At 38.7% G+C, this 14,827-nt stretch overlaps 1 long non-coding RNA gene across 1 annotated transcript; it reads left to right on the top strand.

Moving 5' to 3' along the window:
- The first annotated feature begins 4,368 nt into the window (after positions 1–4,368).
- LOC121110957 lies at positions 4,369–13,712 on the top strand. Its single transcript, XR_005860411.1, has 3 exons — positions 4,369–4,539; positions 11,976–12,184; positions 12,727–13,712. It is a non-coding gene; the product is annotated as an uncharacterized LOC121110957 (long non-coding RNA).
- The last annotated feature ends 1,115 nt before the right edge of the window (positions 13,713–14,827 follow it).

Genomic DNA, 14,827 nt, shown 5'->3' with positions numbered 1-14,827 from the left:
CATTTAATGGCTCTCCATTTTCTCAGTGGTGAGAACAGCAAACTGCTTTCTTCTACAGTCTCACTCGGGATGGTTTTTGTTGCTTTCTGCTCAAGGTGGAACTCAGCAACACGAAGAGTGGGAAAGGACACCCGTATTTCTAATATTTTGTTGTTCTAAATGTACATCAGACTGCTGCACCTCCTTTGCAAGTGCCGATCAATTGCATGTATAAGAACTCTGCCGCGTTCAGAACGTATTTGGTAAAACTCAACAGGAGAAAATCCACAGAGATGTAAGAAATCTTTGTACAGAGCAGAAAATCCGTATAATATCTGCCAAAAAAAAAAGAAAAAACCCAAGCTCCAGAACAAGGCCTTAGCCCACAGTGAACTTTGTTTTCAAGGTTTGAGGTCCCATTCCGCAACTACGTTTGTAGGCCTCACCGCCAGCCGCTTCTGATAACGTACAGCCATCAGTTCAGGTGCTCATGCAGACTTAAGCACTGTTCTCCTCAACAGCATTTATGTTTTTAAGATGACTTCTTATTAAAAAAAAGGGGGCCTTCTCATAGAGATTTAATATTAGGAGTGCATCTACGGCATTTGTTAAAGTCAAGCAACTTAAATATGATTTTGCTTAACCAGCAAAATGAGGGAAATGTGGATTTCATTTGAAGCTTTTGTTTGCTTTTCCTTTAAAGTTTAACATTTCCTGTCAACAAATGTGTGTATATAAGCTTGTTTGAGACAAGCCTGCTTCATAATAAGAGTAACTTTAAAAAAAAATCCTCCTCTCTCCAATAAATCCTTCCTGTTATGGTTGTAATGCTACAGAAAAACATGTATGTATATGTGCGTACCTGTATGTGTACAAAAAGAACAAGAGGAGGTTAATTATTGGCTAGTAAAATATGCCACAATACAGGAGAACGCAGGTAGTGACATCAATAGCACATATTTTCATAAATGTTTGTTCTTTAGTTTTATTAAAACTAAGTAAATGCCTTTGATAAGGAAGGTTATATCCCAGACTAAGTTAAACGTAAAGCAAGTAGTTTCATCTCTTTATGTTATGGAAAAACAATCTGTATTTTCAGTAAGGAAAGCGGTGAATACTGGTTTAAATTCCACAAGTATCTTTCTGTGGATATGTTAATTTACTTCCTCCCCCCTTCTATTATGATTTGTGATTCCCGAGGCATTTCATTTGCCTGGGAAAGCCTCCTGTTGTATATGTATTATGTAAACAAACTTCAAACAATTTCAAATTAATCATCTCTATTTACCTGGGGAGACTTGTTCTCTGTTGTTGTGTGCCTTTCTGAGACATAATCCAAACCACACTTCATCCTTAATTGAGATTTTCTGAGATTAACAGCCATAATGGTTCAACATTTGTATTTTTTTTTCTATATTTAAAGTGAGTTTAAGTATGAACTACAAGGTCAACTTCACACATGCAGTCGTACGGTACATAAACAATTTGTAGTGCAGTCTTTACATTGAAGAGAATGATCTAGAGTTAGTTTCACAGGATCATAGTATGGTTGGAGTTGGAAGAATAAAAGGTCAGTAATATCAGTTGATTTCCTAATTAAGTTATGTAAGTTCCTAAAGTTTTCATTTCACAAATATCATCCACCTCAAATGATTGACTTGGCACCTACCACCTACTTGAATTTTAATCAGATTCACAAATGTTCCCATGCTCCGTACATCTTCTGAGTAGGTACGCTCAAGAGTACCTCTGCTACATGGGAAAAGCATTTAACTTCAGCGCAGAGCACAGTGGCCATTCAGACTTCTATTCCAGAGACTCAGAAAACTGCAGGACAAGATTTCTCTTTTTTAATGCTCATTTTTAACAAAACCAATTATTACCTAGTACACTAATCACATACTTAATTTCTTCACCCATCTGCTAATGATATTCAAACTTAACATCTTCTAGGGAATCCATCATCTAGAGATGAGGCTTGGTTTTGTTTTCCACCTGACCTTATTTCACGCATCTTCGTGTTTTGCAATTTCTTAATTTGCATAAGCAGCACTTCTGATCACCACTGTCAAGAAAGCTTCAAATTTAGTGCTGAAAAGAGCAGTGTAATTCTTGAGATAACTAAAATAAAGTCAGTTGTAGAATAAATTCAGCCCTTTTCACATGGTGAGGCTCTCAAACACACGTATTTAGTTGGATATCTCAGTTTCCTATTTTTATTCTTAGAAACTTAATAAAGTTATTATTTCATTAAAATTATTTTAGTATTAATAAAATTATTTCACATCATGTAAATCATATAAATACAATTTTATTGTATTAATGTGTTTTCTTTTATTTGACTGTCTTTGAGTTAAACATCAAAGGGTAAGCTTATGAATATTTGCCTGCAGTTGTTCTCTGTATTGTTAGCAGGACTGTGTGAAGCATTTAGCTAATAACAATGAAACACGTATTTTGAAACTTGCTTTTGCCTGTTGATATTTCATTCTTCATAAGAAAAGACTTAAAGCTAAACACAGTAATGATTTTTACTATTGTTAAAATCAGAAGCTCTTAATCTTTTAAATGGGTCACCCATCCAGAATGACTTGTGCTTTGAATTAGTCAAGTGCTTAATTGGTTTGCTGGATGTTTGCAGGTATTAATACAGATGCTTGATGTAAGAGATACCTTGATACAATAGTAAATTTATATGATGGTCTAAATTCTGTAGCAAGAATAGGATTCTTTGTGCCGGGAAAAATACCACACCTGCTAGCAAGTGAAAATAGAAGAGAAGGCCTAAACCAAAGAACGTCATCATTTTACATCAGGAATAAAATAAATCAAGTATGACTCATGGAAGTTTTGAGAAACTCGGGTAATTGTATATACTTACCAGTAGTCCTTTTAAAACTGAATAATTCTGGTTAAGATACTAAAATTGAAATATTGTTATATAAGCATATTTATCTAACACAGAAAATGGTTATAATATTCTAAAAGCCTTAGCTACCTACCTTCATTACACGACTCTGAGTACTGCTGTGCAAAATGTATTTACATGTATACCATTACTTAACCAATTCACCACGAGTTATTTAACCAGTGAGATCTTCTGAATTCATAACCATATCATACTCTCTTGGTGATTGTAATTAGAAATTGTCAAAAAATAAGTTCTAGATGAGCTAGTAGCAAATCATTTAATTTTACAAAATGGTAATACTTACAGACCACGTGAGTGGTACTACCCAAATCTTGGCCTCAGGAGATAAAATTAAAATATTGTCATTAAATTCTCCATCATAGTATTAGAAGTTGGCACATAAGATGTACCATTGCTATTGTGCAGCTAACACACACCATGCCTTTTGTCAATGCTACCCATTACTTTTTAGGTTTTCAAACTCTCAGGCTAGCATTGCTTTAAAACATTTTGTGAAATTAAATAAGATCCTGAAGAGAGAAATAAAACAAAGAAATGGAGAGAGAGTCTAAGAGAGGCTGGTTTAACAACGAGGAATTTGTTTTCAGTTGTCTGTATGTACTTTTGCTGGCTAGTTCAATGTTATTCATCCTAATCTGAGGACTGATGATGATTCAAAGGACATTAAAAGCATCTGTAAAATGACTGCAAAAATCAACTAACAAATCATATCTGTACATTGTTATGTGTAAAATTAAGCAAATAACACAGAGGATATAAAAGCAGATGCTGAATCTTTGGCCTTCTTTGGTTGTTATATTGTAGAAAATGGTGCAATGGTCTTTTCCTGCCAGTGAAAATTAGATGAACAACTGTGGAAAACTTTGGATACATGTCTACAGCTAAATTCATCAGAACGACTCTCTCTGTATACAGGAATTATTTGTACAATTCACTAATATATCAAAGAGTCAAAGTGAAGCCTATACTTGGATGTATGAACAGAGTTTTTGTACTATTATATGTTGCATCCTATAACATGCAAGCTACAGAAACAATAGTTTGATGTTGTGCTGAAAAATATCAGTGTAATATTTGCACACTGCAAGTGGGAAAGCGTACCTGATATAGTCTAAGTTTGTCTGTGTATGATTTTATACAACTATATAGTTTTATATGCATATATATACACATAGTTACAAGTCTACCGTATGTGAACCAAATGAAAGAAGCTGCATATATACCTAATAAAATCAACATAACTTATTATTTGAGCATTCTATCTTGAAAGAAAAACCCACATGAATGGTATTCTGAGTGACTGATGTTTACAGTGTGAGGTGAATAACACCAGTAATGATGACTGTAGGTATAGTCAATGTGTCAGCTTTCAGTTAATTTCGGTACTGAAACAATGTTAAATTTATCATTTGGTCACATGACCCTTGACAGTGATTTCTGATTTTTTCTGTGAATAGTCATAGTTAAGACTGGAAGAAACAACACTGTGATCACATGAAGTTTAGGGGGGAAAAAAAAAGACAATAAACCAGCCAGTGGAATGCCAGCAAATGATTGAGGTTTGCTGTAACAGCATCAACACTGGAAAACAAGAGGGGACTGAGAGGAAGATACCTAGAATTTATAAGGTATGAATGAGTAAACATGACTGTCTTTGAAACCAATAGGGAAGTAGCTAGAAATTATATATGATCTAGTCACCAAGTCAAGATTATTACACCTCAGGGATCCACATTAGAAATCTAAATAACATTTAGGTGTCTAAATAAAGCCCGGGTTCATTTCTTTTTGTCTTTAAGTCAGCTGTGAAAGTTGTGAGTCTCTGTGAGCAGAGATACACCAAAAGATTTCCATTTCAATGACAAGCACAATAGGGATGTGATTTGTTTACTAGAGTATCATGTAAACATTTCACATATGTAATAATCTGATGTGCTGACTTGATGGTTCCATTTCTCATGGAATCACCTGGAGGTAATTGCTGCAGATTTCTAGTGCAGAGAATACCTGCCATGATTCCATTACAGATAATTCTAACACGTAAGCAATCCACTTGTATTTTTCTCTTCCAACTTTTTGTCCTAAAAATACAAATAATACTTCAAGATATTTCATGGTCACTCTGATTCATTTTCATTGCCTTTAAAGTAGCTCACCAGTAGATGCTGAGCATAAGTCATTTTTTAAGATACTTTCAATGAATTGTGGAAGAAATGCACTTCTGAAAATCTGCTTTATTGTAGGGAAAGGATTGTGGTTGTCTCTTTAGTTGCCCTATTTAAAAAGGCTAACAGCAATAGATGTAAGATTGTGAGGTTTGCCCCCTCGAGACGGTTGCAAATAAGAACCAAGGGAATAATTAATCCTAGGGTACTAACACACTAATTAGAGTTCTTTGAACTGATAGGAGTTCTAGGTTCTCAGTTCCTTTGAAAATCTGTTTTTATTTTGGTGTGAATTTTTTTAGTCTTTTTTTCCCCCATCTTAAGTAGCTGTCATTCTCAGTATGTTTTGCATAATAATAGGAGGAAGCTGAGGATGGAATACTGGGAAAAAGTCTGCATACCATCTGCTTACATATCTTAATTTTGACAATAAAATAGAACACAAAAAATTACAGGGTTCTTATGAGATTCAAAGAAGCAAGACAGGCAGTCAGAGTGAAACACAGCAGTGTTAGTAGCATATTAGATAAAAATAAAATAGCTCTCCTAGCCTGGAATAATTGGTTCATCACAGTGTCTGCCATATGGCCAGCAGCTTGCCGATACCCTTTGCTCCAGCTGTCTTGTGTAATGGCAGCATTTGAGTCATTCTCATAAAAGCAGCTTTTCATATTGACTAGTTACCTATCATTATGAGTTGCAAAGATAGCCTTCTTTGTTGTTGTTTAAGATTCAAACAATTGTCAGGGTCTACTTCTGATATCTGCTTGAAGTAGAATAAAAGACTTAATAAAAGTAGAACAAAAGCCTTTGACTGTTTAGGCTACAGATAAATGCATGCAAAATAAACAGAGGTGGATATTTGCTTTCCTTTGAGTTTAGGTCTCTTCCATAAGACTGACCTGAGTTATCTATGGTTTTCTGTAGTTCTCTATAAGGAAAATTCATTGCCTCAAGTAGGTAAGTTGAATTAGAGAAGCAACTAATAAACAAAAAAAGGAAATTGCTTCAGTAACTACAGCCGTCTTTACAGCCTTCATTTAAGCATCGGGATCAAGTTTAGACATCCAAAAAATGTTCAGGTTTTGAAGTGCACGGAGAGTGATGTTTTAAAAACGTGATCCTGTTTTATAAAAGTTACTGGAAGGTAAAATAATTACTTTGACATATAAGCACCGAAGTTGATTGTTTCATGACATTCAAGAAGTGGTGGAAAGTACCTTGTTAATTACAATAATTAGAGAAGGGTTGTGTTTCCTGTTCCCCCCGGTGGTTGAATCTAAGATACCAGTTGGATTACACTGATATGTTTCTAGACACTAATTCTCTCAGTGCACCATGGAAACACATTTAGAAGATATTTAGATGAGGTTTACAAGCCGTTTACATTACCAGGAAAATCACCGTCTGGGATAAAAATGGAATACACATTAACTGTTGTTACAAACCACTGTTTGTTTTGTCACAACAAAAACTGGAGGAAGATTTCCGTGTAAAAAGGCTGAAATAAAATTTTAAATTGTGCTACCTACATTAATTTTCACACTCAAAGGAAGTTTCATTAGAAAACATCAGAGCTTCAGCTCAGCTAAATAAGTTTGTGCCTAATTATAGCAAAAAGGATGTAGTATCTTCAATTCAAATGCTCCAAAACTTCAAAAAAGCAACACTGGGGATGCATGGGGATACATCTATTCAGTACTTCGTATGTATTATAGTAATAATGATGTGTGATAATCATGCATACATATTACGTACATATGAATATGTATATATACGTTATGCCTTATAGTCATCATTAATTATATGATCAAATCTCTTTCTCCCGTTATATTGAAAACTTGGGAGATAAATTCACCCCTGTTCAGTTCTGACACGTCTTGCCAGAGTAGAGCCTGCTGGAGGAAATTCCAACTTAAGTTCTGTTTACCCATAGCATCCCTCAGATCAGGCATTTTCTGAAGAGCCCGTCTTTTAGGACGGAATCTACCAAGTATTGGCTTCCAGACACAAGGTGGAAACCAAATAATTCTAAAGAAGCCCAAGGACTAACAATAAATGAACCCTGCTAAAAAAAAAAAGAACTAATTAATGCAGCAAATGAATTACAGTAATGTAGTGCACACACACAAAGAATCTGAATTATTCTATTTATGGTTTTAACAGAAAGATGGACATCTTAGTACTGTGAGTGGATAAGATATAATAATAAACACCAATGGGTGGCTAGCATGCTGGTAATAAGACTCATCCAAGTTTCAGATTATAGCTTGCAAAGAAACTGCTATATCACTAGGGGCACTGGCACACGGTCACAGAGCTTAGCTTATTGTCAGAGAGACACCACATCAGGAATATCTTTTCATTACCTAATTTTTTTTTTTTGATGTAATGATAGAATTATAATAGAGGTACACAACTTTTCATTCTGTCTCTCTATCAGCCTACAATTCACTTTTATTCTAATTCTCTTGGGCCATAGTACAAGAAGCTGTTTGGTGTTCTATCAGTCACTAGCACAAGATACTACTGCTGATTTCACCATTTCTATAGCTACTAGTACATTTTTTTCCCCTTTTGACTTCTCCTTCCCACCTAATGTAACACAAATTACAAACAATCAAATTTATAAGCACCCTAAAACTGTCTAAAAGATCTCCAGTTCTATCAACATTCTTATCCAGCTACGTCTATACACTATTTCTATTCGGGCTAAGAGCAGTTTGTAGTCCATGCTTAAACAGCATAACAAAATACACATTTTTCACTGAAAACATTGCTTTCTTTTATTTAAAGAGTTAAAAATCTAGAAGCATTTGATTAAATTTCATAGCTGAAAGAAAGATGAGTACAGGATAGCAACTGTGCAAATTCAGCCAGGCTTTGACTACCAACTACTTTCAACTCATTCCCTAACAGTGAAAATGCTGTTTTTCAATAGTCATCTCCTCAGCCAGAGGAAAAAATAGATACTTTCTTTTTTTATATATATATATTATTGTTGGATTTTTGTTTTTATTTTGTGCTAACGTTTCTTCTGTTTGTTATTGTTTTACTGAACACCTGAAGTAGGCTTCAAGATACAGAAGGCTGAAGTGTTGTAATTTTCTGTCTGCACAGCAGATTCTAGACACTTTTCTCCATTCTCTTCTGTACTGATTTTTTAATTCTTTTTCTGCTTGCTCCCATAGAGACTGTAATCAATATATTCTATTCATAAAAACACCATAATATACTTAAAAGCTGGCTTATGAGCATTTTCCTATGGATGGGAGAACCCCATATTTTAATGCATTTGAACAAGGAGGTTTTTGCTGTAATCCAGTTCGAATGACTTATCCTATGATATCCACCCATCACTCATCATTCAATTTCATCATTTTGCCACCGTCTGATACATCTCTTGTTCACCCTTTCATTGACTTCTTTTAGGTCCCATAATTCAGAATCCTGGCACCAGCCCCACTCTTACTGAATCATAGAGACTGTTCCCCTGGCTTCTTTTCAGAGCAGTTAACTGAGACGTGCTGTGCATATAGGACATTATACAGCACTGTGAGACTTCCATTACTGATGTGTCACAGGTATATCCTCCCAGTGACGCAGGTGGAAAAAAAGGGAGTTGGTAATTATCTACCTATTGTCTACAGTGTATATTTCAACCTGAGTGGCAATAACAAATTGGCCAATGTCAGTGGTCTTCTTGTTGAAAAAATGTTCCTGTGCTATTATGAAGTGGCACAGAGTAAAAACATCTTCTGAAACTATTTCTCTCTTTGAGAGAGAAACAAAGATTTCACCTCTTACTCTATAAGCAGTGGTGAGAAGTGGCATTTCAAATTTAAGAAAATGAAAGGAGCATATACGTGAATTTCTGCAGCATGAGTTAAAGAACTTGTGTGATTTAATATGAGTACTGTATGCCCTTCTCTCAAGACTGTCAGTTACAAGGCAACTGTACAACACCTCATGAGCTGGCATTGGAGATTCAGGAAACTCTCTCTTCCTTTTCTGGCTGATATGGACTCAGTAGGAAATGGATAACTTGTAGGAAGGAATGTATTGGAGGAAACTTGATAGCTGACAACTCTTTCAGGCACAAGTTAGTCTTGGGGTCTATGCTGTGCAAGAGTAAGGCAGCTATTATCATAGAGGAGACAAGTGCCACAGAAAGGGAAGAGAGACCAAAACTTTGCAGCCTCCTAGGCTCTCTTAAGTTACAACACAATTTTAATGAGACAACAGGAGAGAATGTGACTGCACTAGACACAGCAGGATGCACATTCTGGAAGGAAATTGCTCTGACAAGTGAACATACATTTCCATGCACATATGTGCTTCATTGAAGACTTTTCTGTACAGATCAGACAATATAGTGCTGCCTGAGTACAACCCTCATTTCACCCACACATCCTATGGAACCAACAACATGGAATGCAGCGTATAAAAACCACGTGACAACATCAGTGTGGTGAAGCACCAGTCACTGCTCCTCCTCTCTTTTCCCCACTGATGTTTTCCTGTACAATTCCTATTAAAACCTACCCCTCCCTTTCCAAGGTTCCTGATTTCAGAAGATATATTCCCATGGTCCTGTCACTCTAACAGACTCCCTGAGCCACACATGGCATACCAGCATGGAAGGGAGAGAGAAAAATCCAGGCATTAGAGAATGTGTAGTGTAAAACAGGGTAGGTGCTATTGATGTTTTAGTGTAGGGCAGCCTCAGAACACAGACAGAAACGGGGCAATTTAGCACAAGAGTGTCTTCACTCATTAACCTTCAGCCCAGGATTTCCATTTCTGATTGGGATACTATTTACCAGGTGACAGATTTGCTCACACAGCACAGAAGATTCCGGTTTACTCCTTTTACAGCAAACATTCAGAGTACCTTCATACATGAGTTAATCAACAGTGAGCACAGGAAGGCTCATCAGACACTGTATTAGACACACTTCATTGTTAGTGGACATCAACACATTGTACATCTCATAATACACATTAGCTTGCTTTTCCTTACCTTTACTCCATTTTCCTGTACCTGCCTCTAAGTTTACTTGTTTCCTGCAGTTGTTGTTTCTTTCCCTGGAACGTGCTGCTGTAGAGATGCCAAGGTCTGTAGACATCATGTCTTGTTGTTCTCAGCCATCTTATGTGGCACTTCTCTAGAAACATGATCTATTAGAAAGTTTTAAGCCTCCCACTTTTCTCATACAAAATCACAGGCTTTGTCTTTGTGAAGGAGATGTCTACAGAAAGACAGGCAACAGTGCACAACATTGGCTTTTTCGCCAATATATTGTGAACAGAAGGAAGTGCTACCTCATCCAGAAGTAGGGAATAGGGAAAGAAACCAGATCTCTATCTCAGATTTTATAAATAGAAACCCAGAGTCCTTATTACTACGCAGTTCAAATGTTATTCTGGGCAATCCTGCAACTGTTCTAAGCTGTTACATATGCAAGGTATGGTACACTTGTTGACTACTCTGTGAGGCAAGGCACGTTGTGTTTATAGTGCCGTATCACAGAATGGGATCTGTTTGAAACTGTGCCACATGCAGTGCCTCATCAGTGTTCATGGGCAGCCCCATTATGCGGGGCGTGTCAAACAGCAATTGTTCACACATCAGTGGGAAACATGGTATGCATCTTTCTCATAAGTGAATATGTAGGTATTGGTGGATAACCTGGAGCACAACACTGTTGTTGTGTTACTTCCATACAACCAAGATGGGGTAAGTGGGTTGCTGTGACACAGCGAACCCTTTTCTGATCCTACTAAGTTTGTTATTCCTGAGAAAAATAAAGTTCTAAATCCACTCAGGAAGAGAGGGATTTGCACAGACGGTCAGTGTAGACCATGATGGGTACCCATGTAGAATGAGACCCTATATCATCTAAAAAGCTATTGTTAGATTTATATATACTAGAGCCATAATAAATACTGTAGCTACTGTCCTAAGAATATAAACTGTTCCACCCAAAGTAGAATAGACTCTTCGGGTTTTGCCTTCGCATTTCCCCTTCATTTGCCTTTAATTCTATTTTTAAAATCATTATATCTAAACACTACTCTCAGCATGAACTGAAACAGTCTAGGGCAACCATTTTATCACAGGGTTAGAAAATGAAGTATCATGAAGTATCCTGCTAGGGGATAGCGACAAATACAATATTTAACTGTTTATATGGCTGTCCTTCCCATTGACTCAGTGATCATAGTTATGGGTTCTTGATAAATGTTGTTTTCAACACTATATTACTGACTAGTAGGAGAGACGTCAGGATATAAACATCATTTCAGTAAACGTGCCAGGAAGCATGACACGCATCCGTTCCAATCAGTATATGTGATCTGCTCTATCAGGTGCCTAGTGAGACACAAATATCACAGCCAGTGAATGGCTCCAGTAATTACTGTAATTCTGACACCCAGAGTTCTTCCAAATACACAAGTACTCTGGCACATGGGACTGTAGCAGGTTTCTACATGTACAGTGTCTGGTAGTGGAAACATGATGCATGACCCCATTATTACTGCAAGCGTCTAAAGGAATCATTTCCACTGGCAACTAATCACATGCAGACTTGTGAGATCTGGTGTTATAGCAGAGTTAGGTATCTAGGTAGCAATGGAAGTTTATAGCTGGATGTTATATATCAATAGCTGATAAAGAGCTAGGAAAATAGCATTCTTTGCAGCTATTTTGATGAAGCAAACAGTCTCCCATCTCCTCCTCTTCATCTGGTTTCAAATTGCATTGTATGATTGCCTGCCACCAACCCATGCTGTTAAGAGACCTTGCTGCTAGCAAATAAGAAAGTCTAATGGTGCACCAAGTAATGATCCAGGAATTCAATGCACTGTTCAAATGCTACTCTCTCTTATTCTAGGAGCTTTTTTCCACCCTTGTCATCATGATCATCTTATTGTGCAACTCGTGGAACAAAAGGATGAAACAGTCATAATTTTCATAATTTCCATCTCCTAGAATAATCAGGAAGAAGAAGCATCTTTAATATTCCTTTCATCCTTCGGAAGTAATTGGATTTTGGAAGGCATCTCTTGAGGTCATCAAACCCAACCCACAAAGCAGGGTCAGGTAAGGCATGTTATCCAGGACTACGTCCAGTTTGGTTTAGAATTCACGCCCTTAATCATGGGTCTCCTATCGTTGGACTCTCTCCTGTACGTCAGTGTCACTGACATACTGGAGAGCCCAGAACTGGACCCAGTACCCCATGTGTGCCTCCTCAGTTCTCAGTAGATGTGAAGGGTTCCTCTCTCCACCTGCTGGTAGTTCTCTTAAGCAGTTTCAGGATGCTGTTGGCCTTCATTGCCACAAGGATGCACTGCTGGCTCATACTGAATGTGCTGTCTGGTGGGACACTATTTCTTTTAATGCAGGTTTTTCTTTCCCAGATGGTCCCAGCATGCATGGAGACCTGGAATTAGTGACCCCTAGATACAGCACTTGGCACTTACCTCTGATGAACTTCAAGAGACTCATTTCTGACCATTTCTTTAGCCTGCCAAGGATCCCCTGATGTTTTGGGGTGTTATTTCTTTTTAAATCAGTAGCTTGTTTTAATCTATTCTCAAAATTGTTTGTTTTTTTTCCCCTCCTTGCCTGCTAACTCTCAGGGCACCACTGGTAACCACCCTCCAGCAGAAGGTTCTGAAGGCTGATCACAACCCTTTAAGCACTGCAGCTCAGACAGCTTTCAGTCTACCTCTCTGACCACATATCTAGGCCATCCTTCATCAGTTTGCCAGTGAGGATGTTACAGAATAGTGTGTCAAAAGCATTGGCAAAATAAAGAACAACAGTATCATCTGCTCTTCTCTCATCCATCAACAGAGTGGTTTCCTCATAGAAGGCTATCAGGTTAGTCAGGCACCATTTTGCTCTCATGAATTAATGCTGACTACTCTGAAGAATAAAAAAAAGGAAAGTTCTGCTTTGACAGTCTTATGGATATCCACCAGACAAGAGCTGTGAGGGCAGCTGTAACAATGAGACAAAGCAATACAATAGGAAAGGCGCTACAACAGAGACACAATAACAAAAGAACCAGCACAAAATAAAGGTTCTATAAAGGAAGGCAAGAAGATTGCTCACTTGTATCAGAAGATTTCATGTTTGCAGAGGAAAGCTTCACCAAGGAGGGATCTCCAGAAAAAGACCCTTTGATTTTCTGAGGATTTTGAAGGGCGTGAGATTCCACATTCTCTTTTTAAAACATAATTACTGCTACATGGTAAATTTACCTATGAGTTACCAACTACCATGCTCTCAAATTCTAATGCTATAAGCTTTGGAAATATAGTGTGCATCGAAAGGAATGAAGAAGAAACTGACCTTACTGTTTGTTAGGAAGAAGTCTCCTCTTGGGAGGGTGCAGTTGGTACCTCCATTATTACTTGCTAGCTGGTGAGACCAGCAGCCAGCATTTGGTAATGAGCTGAAATAGACTCTCAGCTTGTGAGAAAAGCAGAAATATGACTTGCTCAAACACACACAAAAACAAACAAACAAAACAAACCAACCAAGTTTTAGTGGTAACCACCACAGGTGCAATAAGTTAGGCTTGGAAATAGCTCCTCTGCCAGGTGCTCTGATGTACCAATGCAGGGCTTTGGTTGCACCTCCAGAACAGTTTTCCTGATTGCTGTGCTGGGGATGGCTGTGCTGTTATTTTTACATATATATATATATATTTGTGGATAAATAATCAATCACAGGACAAAACACAAAGGGCTTTTAGCGTGAGAGATGACCGATCGTTCTCCCCGTCTGATTTCTATTCCTACAGGGTTTGGTGTGAAGATGGGGGTGCAGGGGAAAGGGGGACGTGTACGATCTGATGTGTTGGACTAAGAATTAACGTGTGGTGCTGCTGCTTTCAGGAGGTTTGGGATATGGAGGGGGACAGGAAGGGAGTAGAAGCGAGCAAGAGGACTTCAGCAGCTGTGGTCTAAATGGGCCCGGGCACTGTGTGGAAACAAAGCAAATCGAAGGGGGAGAACTTTGCAGTAGTCCATACCCAACATGCAGGATTAAATATGGATGCAGAAGTGGGAAGACGGTGTTTTGCAAAACAAGGGTACTGAGGGAACGCACAGGACCCATAATGGCATACTTTGAATCAGTAATGGCTCATCTTACATTTAGGTGCTTATTGCCACCTGCTTGGCCAGCTGGGATGTCTTTACTGGGCTTGAAGCTCTTAAATACAGCTCTCAAGCCTGAAATACCCAACAAAATGGAAGAGCTTGAGTTGATAACTGAGGTATTAGAACGACGTAGAAAAAAAAAACCCGTTTTTGAACCACCCGTGGAGCACAAATGAAGTGCTGAGGCGCTATGGTTTTCTCCAAGGAAGGGGCACGCCGTTAAGGATTGCGTTCCGCCCGGCTCGCGGTCCTCGGTGGGGGAGCAGCGCCGCGCTCCGTGCTGCGCGCGGTGCCTCGAGGCGGTGCTGCCGCGCACGTGACGCCGTGCTGCCGCCAGGTGGCGCTCTCGTCCCGCGCTACAGCCGCCGAGCAGAAGGGGCTGGGGGGCGCTCCCGGGCGCAACTCGCACGGCGCGGTTCAAGGTCGGGGCTGTGCAAACGGCCGCACAAAGGCTCCTTTCAGCGCCCGGCACGCCGCTCCGCTGCAGCCCGCACAATCCCCCATTCAACCGCTGGTCCCGGCGGGGGGGCGGGGGCGAACCGGGCGCGCGCGACCCTCGCTCCGGGAC

This window comes from Gallus gallus, chromosome 5, assembly GCF_016699485.2.
Source record: "Gallus gallus isolate bGalGal1 chromosome 5, bGalGal1.mat.broiler.GRCg7b, whole genome shotgun sequence".
In the NCBI taxonomy this organism is placed as follows: domain Eukaryota; kingdom Metazoa; phylum Chordata; class Aves; order Galliformes; family Phasianidae; genus Gallus; species Gallus gallus.
The sequence above is the reverse complement of the archived record's forward strand: the minus strand, read 5'-3'. Positions and strand labels throughout refer to the sequence as shown.